The sequence below is a fragment of the Rhinopithecus roxellana genome, chromosome 12 (genome assembly GCF_007565055.1).
Source record: "Rhinopithecus roxellana isolate Shanxi Qingling chromosome 12, ASM756505v1, whole genome shotgun sequence".
In the NCBI taxonomy this organism is placed as follows: Eukaryota; Metazoa; Chordata; class Mammalia; order Primates; family Cercopithecidae; genus Rhinopithecus; species Rhinopithecus roxellana.
In genome coordinates, this window is record NC_044560.1 from 72,725,768 (window position 1) to 72,735,330 (window position 9,563).

The following is a 9,563-nucleotide window of genomic DNA, read 5'->3' on the forward strand; positions in this document are numbered from 1 at the left end:
CATATCTTATGGTTGCTTCTCTGCTACCATCTAGTCATGGCCAAACTTCTAGTTCCAAATTCAGTCAGAGCTAGAGTTGTATTATTCCACCATTCAACATGAAGAAATTCCTATAGGTCTGCAACAGTAAACTGGCTATGACTGAATCCCCAATTACCCAAATTCACCATATTAATACTCTGCATGCATGTTCACCCTTTGCCTATTCTTCAAGGTTTTGTAGTAACCCAACTATTCACCTGATGAATACAAGTTATATGCCTGATACAAGAATGGAAAGGGACTTTTTACCATTACCTCCTAGTTTGCTCAACAAGTAATCTCTTAATGAATACTTCTATAGAATTTTACAGTCATAAAAAATGCTTTTCGGATGCCTGCAATTATCTAAAGTAAGAAAATATGGCAACTTGAACTCACGTATTTATCGTTGTTTCCTCTTTTACTCTATTAAAATAATAAAAGAGGAATCAGAAGCTATGAATCCACAAGGATAAAGAGAACAGGAAACGAGACAAAAACAGGAGAGAGATATCTTTCTACCTCACTTTAATACGAACAAATTATAACTCATTTCACACAACAGAAAATCCCACAGCCTGAGACTGCAGAGGGAAAAATCAAGAAAATGTGACTTTATTCATGTCCCCAGAACCCTAGGAAAGCATCGGAATTCAAGAGAAGTTGGGTTGATAGTTTAGCTAAAACTTCGTTAGCCAAAGCCTGTGGGCCAGCAGCATAGGCACTCTTCAAAGTGTGTTAGAAATGCAGAATTTCAGATCCCATCCCTGATTCCGTCCCTACCCAATCAGGCCTACACTTTAACAAGATTCCCAAGTGCTCTGTAAACCCCTTAAAATTTGAAAGGCAGTGATAGAAAGAGCAGTTCAAATTCCAGAACTTTTCGCATATTCCACGGAGCCAGGCAACTGCTCCCTCAACACTAGATAACAGATTTTCTTGATGATGTTGAATCAAAGAGGTCCCAGATTCAGGGACACTGGCATCGCTGAAGACATCAGCGAAGCAATGAGGTATAGGCATTCCGCTCGTCTACAAGAATAAGGCCCACAGTGCCCTTATCCTGTTCAGCAATCCAAAGTCTAGCAACAGCCTCCCATTCCCAGGTAGAACATCTGAAATGTTTCTATGGGGGAAACCTACTAGCCCAGAAGAGAAGACCTGCACATACTGACATGGGGAGAATCCCGATTAAGAGTCACTTCAAGACTATAATTTCAGGGATCATTCCTACAGTGCACTACCGGAGAAGTTTCTGTGAACGTGCAGAGCACCGGAAACCATAAGCAGGAGGCGCAGCATTCTCTCCTGAGCATGAGGCCGGATCTTGGTGTTGCTTCGCTGCGACTGCCATTGGCCGTTGATGATCGTTCTTCTCTGGGAGAGTAAGAGAGGACACAGTTTGAGTGGTTTCCATTAAAAAAAAAAAAAAAAAAAAAAAAGTCACCTCATCACCTTAGCATCCCTACAGTAAATAGAGAGTAAGGCACACAAGTCTGATTCCAATCAGAGTGAGGAGTAGTTTTTCGGGTTTTTTTTAATACAATGTGCCTTCTCTCAGATTAGTTTCTAGCTCAGCACCAATAATAAAAAAGGGAAATACTCCAACCCAAGCTACATGTGCAAAGATGTTCACTGAAGCATTGTTTATCATGAAAACTACATTTTAAAAATCAGTAAAAAAAAAAAAAAAAAAAAAAAAAAAAAAAAAAAGCAGGGCGCGGTGGCTCAAGCCTGTAATCCCAGCACTTTGGGAGGCCAAGACGGGCGGATCACGAGGTCAGGAGATGAGACCATCCTGGCTAATACAGTGAAACCCCGTCTCTACTAAAAAAATACAAAAAATTAGCAGGGCGTTGTGGTGGGCGCCTGTAGTCCCAGCTACTCGGGAGGCTGAGGCAGGAGAATGGGGTAAACCCAGGAGGCGGAGCTTGCAGTGAGCTGAGATCCGGTCACTGCACTCCAGCCTGGGCGACAGAGCGAGACTCCGTCTCAAAAAAAAAAAAAAAAAAAAAAAAAAAAAAAAAGAATGAAGTAGATCTATATGTGTTCATATGGCATAATCTTCAGGGTATGCTGAAAAGTGAAGAAAATAAGGTACAGAAGGATAAATATGACAGACTAACATTTCTATTTAAAACATGTATGTATGTAAGACATTTCCACCTACATATACACACAAATATATATGCTTGTACTTGGAAAGAAAATGTCAAGTACATTTCTGAAAACTGTTAACAATACCTAAATCTGGAGAAAGGAATTGTGGGCTTGGGATGGGAGAAAGACTTGTGTTTTATTGCATCCATCTAATTTTTTTACCGTATGCATGTATTTTCCCATGTAAAAACAAAATATTAAAAGGACACTTTTTAAGTAGTGTATTTTTATCTGAAGCATTAGCTACCATTAGAAATAAAATATTCCCAAATCTGTATCCCTTACCTACAATTATCTCCTGATAGTTAGACACATAAAATTAAAACTCAACAAGTCCAGAACTAAGCTTCCAATCTGATTATCTCAACCATGACTGCCACCACCATTAAACATGTTTCAGTTCTTCTGTTTCCTAGTCTGACCACCCTTCATCAGGTCTCTTGAGTCAGAAACCTGGAAGTCATAGAAGACTCCACATTTTCTCTCACTTCCTACCTCTAATCACCAAACCAAATGCTGTCAATTCTATCTCCTAAGTACCTCACAAATCTATATCCAACGTACCATCTACTCTGCCTTCACACACACAGTATTTACACCTCTCCCAGCTCACTCTAATCCTTGTTACCAACTCTCTGCATCTAGTATCTCTTGAATCTAAATTCTACATAATTTCCAGAGTGGTCTGTCAATATTTCCCAGTTTGATCAGACCATTTTCCTACTTAAAACCCTTCAATAGCTATTTGTCTTCTTCAGAATAAAGTCTAAATTACTTGGCTTATCACACAGTTGTGGCCTCTGCCTGTCTCATCTACCACTGTCTCCACTTTTTCTCCCCCACCGCCACCGCAATACACAAACCTACCACTCCAAACACTTGCAGCTCCCAGTTTTATCATGCCAAGCTTATATTGTTTCCTCTGTCTTTTTTTCTTTTCTTTATTTTTATTTTTGAGACAGGATCTTGCTCTGTCACCCAGACTGGAGTTCAGTGGCTCAATCATAGCCCATTGTAGCCTCAAACTTCTGGGCTCAAGCAATCCTCCCACCACAACCTCCCAAAGTAGCTGAGTCTACAGGTGCACACCACTGAGCCAGGCTAATATTTTTATTTTGTTTTAGAGACAGGGTCTTGCCTTGTTGCCCAGGCTCGTCTAAGACTCCTGGCTTTAAGTGATCGTTTTTTCTTTCTGAAACACTTTTGCCCCATTCTCTACCAAAGTCTCATTATTTCACTTGGTACCTCTCCTCTGATTATGAACATTTTTATACTACTTCTTTTATTTTCCTATCCTCAGATCCTCATTAAATATGCTCTCATTAAATAATTGTTGAATAAATGAAGCAAGTTAGACAAGCCAGCTGTCATTCTAATGCAGGTAATAACTCTTTTAGCTTATCGTAAGTTCCTCCTTAAAAACAACAAACCCTTATGGCTTCACATTGAAAAGAAAACGAATCTTGTCAATGCATCTTTTGATTCTTACCAATGCAAGCTGCTCTCTTAACACATCTTAAGATAAATTGAGTGAATAACGGTTTTACATTGTGCCTTAAAAACTGAAGCATTCATTCTACATGGAAAGGCCCACTGAGGGACACTACTAATGAGATGTGTCATGGAAAAAATGACTCAAGTAAGAAAGTAACAGCTTTCAACCAATTCAGATTAATACATATAAATTGCAAAAATGCTGAAGAACAGTTTATAGTTTACGTACGTGTGGTTTGTCCCTTAAAGTTGCAACTTATTGGAGGCCAGGAGTGGTGGTTCACAGCTGCAATCCCAGCACTCTGGGAGTCCAAGGCAGGTAGATCATGAGGTCAGGAGTTCGAGACCAGCCTGGCCAATATGGTGAAACCCCATCTCTGCTAAAAATACAAAACTTAGCCAGGCGTGGTGGTGTGCAACTGTAGTACCAGCTACTCGGGAGGCTGAGGCAGAAGAATCACTTGAACTTAGGAGGCAGAAGTTGCAGTGAGCCTAAATCACGCCACTGCACTCCAGCCTGGGTGACAGAGTGAGACTCCATTCCAAAAAAAATTATGATAATAAAACATCGCAACATATAGGAAAAATTCCAATTTATCTAACCAAGGAAAGGTTAGAGATAATGGTAAATAATGTTTGCTTGAACAATGGAATCAGGAAAAAAATTTAAATTATATAAAGCCTTTTGTGAAATATAAAACATTCAACTCTCAACTCATTTTCCTATTGCCTAAATGTCCTCTACTTTCAGAAGTATTCTCCGTCACCTTGATGATATTCTTTTGTATGCAAATTTTATTTACCTGAATTATTAATGCTGCTTTTGTTTGTACCTATATCTTAATTCTTCTCTCTTCATTCACCTGTCATGAGAGTTTTGATTCACATTTCAGAAAATCATGAACAAAATATTTCTTTGGGAAGTAGGGTAGTGTCACCAATGTTTTTTGTACTACTAGAGGTTATTCTGTTTTTCCAGTTCTAAGAAATGAGCATTTCTTCTTTTTATAAACTGTCAAACACCGAAATTAAACTTTAAACTGTACTGAACGGATAAAAGATAGATTTTTAAGTATGGATTGTATGTCAGATGAAAAATATAGTACATAGAGACTCCAGTGAGCAAGCAATTCACAATATAAAATATATGCCTTCAGGAAAAATTCCTCAGGCCAATAACAGTAAATGGCAATTAGTAATGCTCATGAGAGTATTATTTTAGTCATACAGCCAAAATCTTTATTTTTTCACTAGCATCACACTATACAGCATACCACGTCTATGCTGAAAACCTGTTTGATTTAGTCAAAAGTTTTGCTGAAGCAAAAGTTGTGGATAGAAATACTCAAGGGTTGTGATTATAGCAGGACAAATTCGTCAACTTTAGTTGAAAAGGAGGTGGAAGGTTCACACTCTCAGATCTTTAAAAAAAATGTACTTGTAGTTTGCTCTGTTTCATTGTACAATAAACTAAAATGTAATTATTGAAAAGGAAGAGAAAGCAAGTCTGTCTTTTTGCAAAAGTTTCTTGAAAGTCTTTAAGGAATAACAATGTCTCACTAACTCCCACTGAAATCCCAGATTCAACTGAGACATTAGGAGACCGTATGCACAAACACTCTATGATTTCAAAAAGACAAGCTCATTGGGAAGAAAAAGTTCTCTGTCTTTGATTTCTTTTAGAATGATAAAATGAAAGGGACATTAATACATATTTTAAGCCCTGTGAATTCACAATGGGGCTTTACAATAAAGAGGTAAAAACCTTTGAACTAACAAAGGTCCATCACTGTGCACTTTTTTTTTCTCACAAGTGCCTTGTAAAGGAAATTACACTAGATTGAGGAACCAGCTGGCTTTTGCCACTACACCTTTAGTAACATAACACATTCTCAGACTGTATCAATCCACCCAGAATCGGCCACATCATTGACTCCTCTTGGACCGCTCCTCTTATTCCATAGTGCTGTTTTCAGTCCAATGCCCTGTGAAAGCATTCTCTCACTGGCTTACATCTGAGTGTCTCTTTGTACTAGCCCAAAGCCTGAAGTCAACGAACTCCATTAAGTTGATTAAAGTAGTCCTGGAGACTACCCAGGCTTTTACACTGCCCTTAGATTAAACACACACACACACACGCACACACACACACACACACACACAAAGGCTGCTTCTTCTGAGGATGTTTTAGTTCAGGTTGGAGGATTTGGATGAGGTGTTGGGTTCTGTAAGTCATATGTTTTGTTTTGTTTTGTTTTGTTTGGGAGGGTTTTTTGGATTTATTTTATTTTCTCTGTAATTTTCAAAGAGGTCAACAAAAATAGGAAGGCTCTTAGAAAAAGAGAGAAGGCTTTTATTACAAATGATCTCCAATTATTCCTTTGTTCCCAAAGACAGCAATTACAGCTGCTGAAATTGAAGAAGCCAACACTGTGTCCTGAGGAAGGATTTATCACGCGCCCTGGAAAAAGAGCCTAACGTAAGTATCAGTCATTTCCCTAAATTTAACTCAACGGAAACGGTTCCTCAGTCAAATTCAAAATCCAAAGGAAAAATTGAAAGGCCAAAAAATCAAATAGTATAAGCTGTGAACTGATCATAAACCCACAAAAAAATCAAAGAAACTGAATGAGACACAGCACAATTGAGTGTTAATTTTCTACGACACGGGTAAATGTATCGCATAGTGGTTGCAGGAGTTAAACATCCTGGTTATCTGACTAGGTTCACCAATGATTTGACCTCGGGAAAGTTGCTTAACCTCAAAAGCTCGTTTCTTATCGGTAAAAATGAGGATGATAGTATCTGCCTTGTTGGGCTATAAAGATTTTAGAGAAAAGGGACCAGGCACGGTGGCTCATGCCTGTAATCCCAGCACTTTGGGAGGGCGAGGCGGATGGATCACTTGAGGTCAGAAGTTTGAGACCAGCCTGGCCAACATGGTGAAACCCCGTCTCTGTTAAAAATACAAAATTAGCCAGGTGGGTTAGTGCACCTATAATCCCAGTTACTCCAGAGGCTGAGGCAGGAGAATCGCTTGAACCCGGAAGGCAGAGGTTGTTGCAGTGAGCCAATATTGTGCCATTGCACTCCAGCCTGGAGAACAGAGCAAGACTCCATCTCAACAACAACAACAAAAAGACTTTAGAGAAAAGGTATCTTAAGCATTTAGCACAGTATCTGTCAAATACTACACACACAATACATTTTTAAAATTATTGTTATTCTATATGAGATATTTTCTAGAGTTCAACAAAGCAAGTTTAGAAGCAGTAGATGGTATTGTCTGAGACGCTATGCTAAGCCCCCAAAAGACCTGGATTTTAGTTCCACCTGAGGCATTTATTTGCTGTGTGACTGTAAGCAAGTTTCAGAGCTTCAAGATCTTCATCTGTAAAATTAAGGAGTCAAACTAAATTGGGAATTTGCATATCCAGATCTCTTCTCCACAGCACCAGTCTATATGTTCAAAACTGAATTACTGCTATTTCTTCCATCCCGTTCCACATAGCCAAAAGAGAACTTTTTCTCTCCTAAACCCACATCTCAACCTAAATTCATGACCAAAGGGCAAATTCTCCTATGGGTGAGATAATATGGATTTTCTCTGGTGTTATTCTTCGCTCACTGTATTAGTATCATCAGATATTATCTTAACACCAGTCACAGGCCACACTGATGTCCAACCTACAATTAAAAGAAAAATTGAAAATAATTTGAGATTTACACAAGTTCTACTTCCTTTTTGCAATAATCTTGATGCATTTTTAACTCCCCATTTCAGTAAATGGTACTGTTATTCATCTAGTCCCTCAGGACAAAAACCTTGGAATAACTATTAATACCTATCTTTTATTTCATATTCCATACCAAATCCAAAAGCAAGTACTATTGGCACCCACCTACAATATATACCCAGAATTTCACCATGTCACCTTAACATCCACACCTACCTTTCTAGTCCAAGGCACTGTCATCTCTGGCATGGATTATTGCAATAGTCTCTTTCCTGATGGATTGTAACCTTTACAATTACAGAATAGCCCTCTTATCTCTAATAATGCCTCTCCCCTTAAAAATCTACTTTGATATGAATAATGCTGTAATACCTTTCTTTTGATCAGCGTTTTTTTAAGTATACCTTTCCCCAACCTCTCTTACATTTAACCTTTCTGTATCCTTATGTATTTGGATCCTTTGTTCTTTGTAAGCAGTGTATAGTTGGGGTTTGTATTCTTATCCAGTCTTAAATGTCAGTCTTTTATATGGAATATTTAGTTCATTTACTTATAATACAATTGTAGATATAGTGGGTTTATAACTATGACTTTACAATCTGTTTTATATTTTATATTCTGTTTCATATTCTTTTTATTTTCCTTTCTTTTTTGGATTAATCTAGTACATTTTTAAATATTTTCCTATGTTAATCTGTTATACTATCATTTTCATTGTATTTCATGGTATAGGAATATAGATTACTTAGATTACATCGTATATACTTGAATTATCACATTCTAGTATAAATTATTACTTATATCACCTTCCAATACTGCTAGAACCTTATAACACCTTACTCCTATTTAATCCTTTTTTTACTTTTTGCATTATTTTTGTCATGCATTTTGGTTATATATCAATTTAAGACTCCAAAAGACATTACTATTATTGTTCTATACAATCAATGTTCGTTTGTATTTACCCAGATATTTTCCCTTTCTGGTATTTTTCATTCCCTCTTCAAGTTACGTGCTTCTCTCTGAAGAGCTCCCTTTGCTATTGCTTATTATTATTATTATTTTTAGTACAGGACTGGTAGCAACAAATTTTATCCATTTTCATATGTCTGAAATTGTCTTTATTTCACCTTAATTTTTCAAGTATATTTTCACCAGGTATAAAATTCCAGCTTGGCAATTATTTTCTATCAGCATGTGAAAGACGCCGTTTCATTGCCTTCTGACTTCTAATGTTTCAGTTCAGAAGTCAGATATAAGTTTTACTGATGTTCTTTTGGAATATAGTCTTTCCCTAACTCCAGTTAAGACTTTCTCTACTATTTGTTTTCAGCAGTCTTACATATAAAATGCTGGGTATTGTTTTTACTATATTTATCCTACTTGAATCTATGGATTCACGTTTTCCATCAGTTTTGGAAAATGGCTAGCTTTTAACTCTGAATATTATTTCTATTCTACTCTCTCGTCTTCTCCTTCCAGAAATTCAATTACACATCATTTTCATCATGGTCCACATTAGTCTTACCTGTTTTTTCCATTATTTTTTCTCTCTGTGCTTCTGCTTGGGTGTTTTCTGTTGGCCTATTTTCCAATTCTAAAGAAAACGCAGAGCCTCCAGATCATGCTATCTTCCATCAGAAAGGCTGTCCTCCTTCTGCTAATAGCAAGGACAGCTATTGGGGGATTAATCATCTCAAGCCAATCAGGAATTGTGCTGAGTTGCAGCTGTGAAGAAGTTTTGGTAAAACTCAATGTAGTTCTGCTTGGCCCTGTTCCTAGGGCATGGCTCCCCAGGGTTTTCAACTGTAAGCTTGGTAGGATTTTGATTTCCCAAATCTGAATGACTGAAGGAGGTTCAGTTCTGCCCTACGGAAGTTTATTACTTGGTTCTTTAGCTTCCTGACCCACACAACTTCAAATGTGGCAAATGTCATCAAGGAACCTTCTATGTGTCCGACACTCAAGTCTGCAATTTTGTTACTTCAGTCCAAACAAACAAACAACAAAATAGTCGAATCCTATTGGTTTCTCTGCTTCTCAGGAAGGGCCTTCTGCTACTCTGCTACAGGTCAAGCCTAGATTTTCAGCTTCAAGGGGCACCCAGATTTACTAAGTATCCCAGATGAAAAGTACCTCCAGATCAATTCA

General features: G+C 37.8%; 1 non-coding gene across 1 annotated transcript; it reads left to right on the forward strand.

The window, feature by feature from the left end:
- The first annotated feature begins 1,226 nt into the window (after positions 1-1,226).
- Positions 1,227-1,432, forward strand: LOC115892437. The gene has a single exon (XR_004052326.1). It is a non-coding gene; the product is annotated as a small nucleolar RNA U3 (small nucleolar RNA).
- The last annotated feature ends 8,131 nt before the right edge of the window (positions 1,433-9,563 follow it).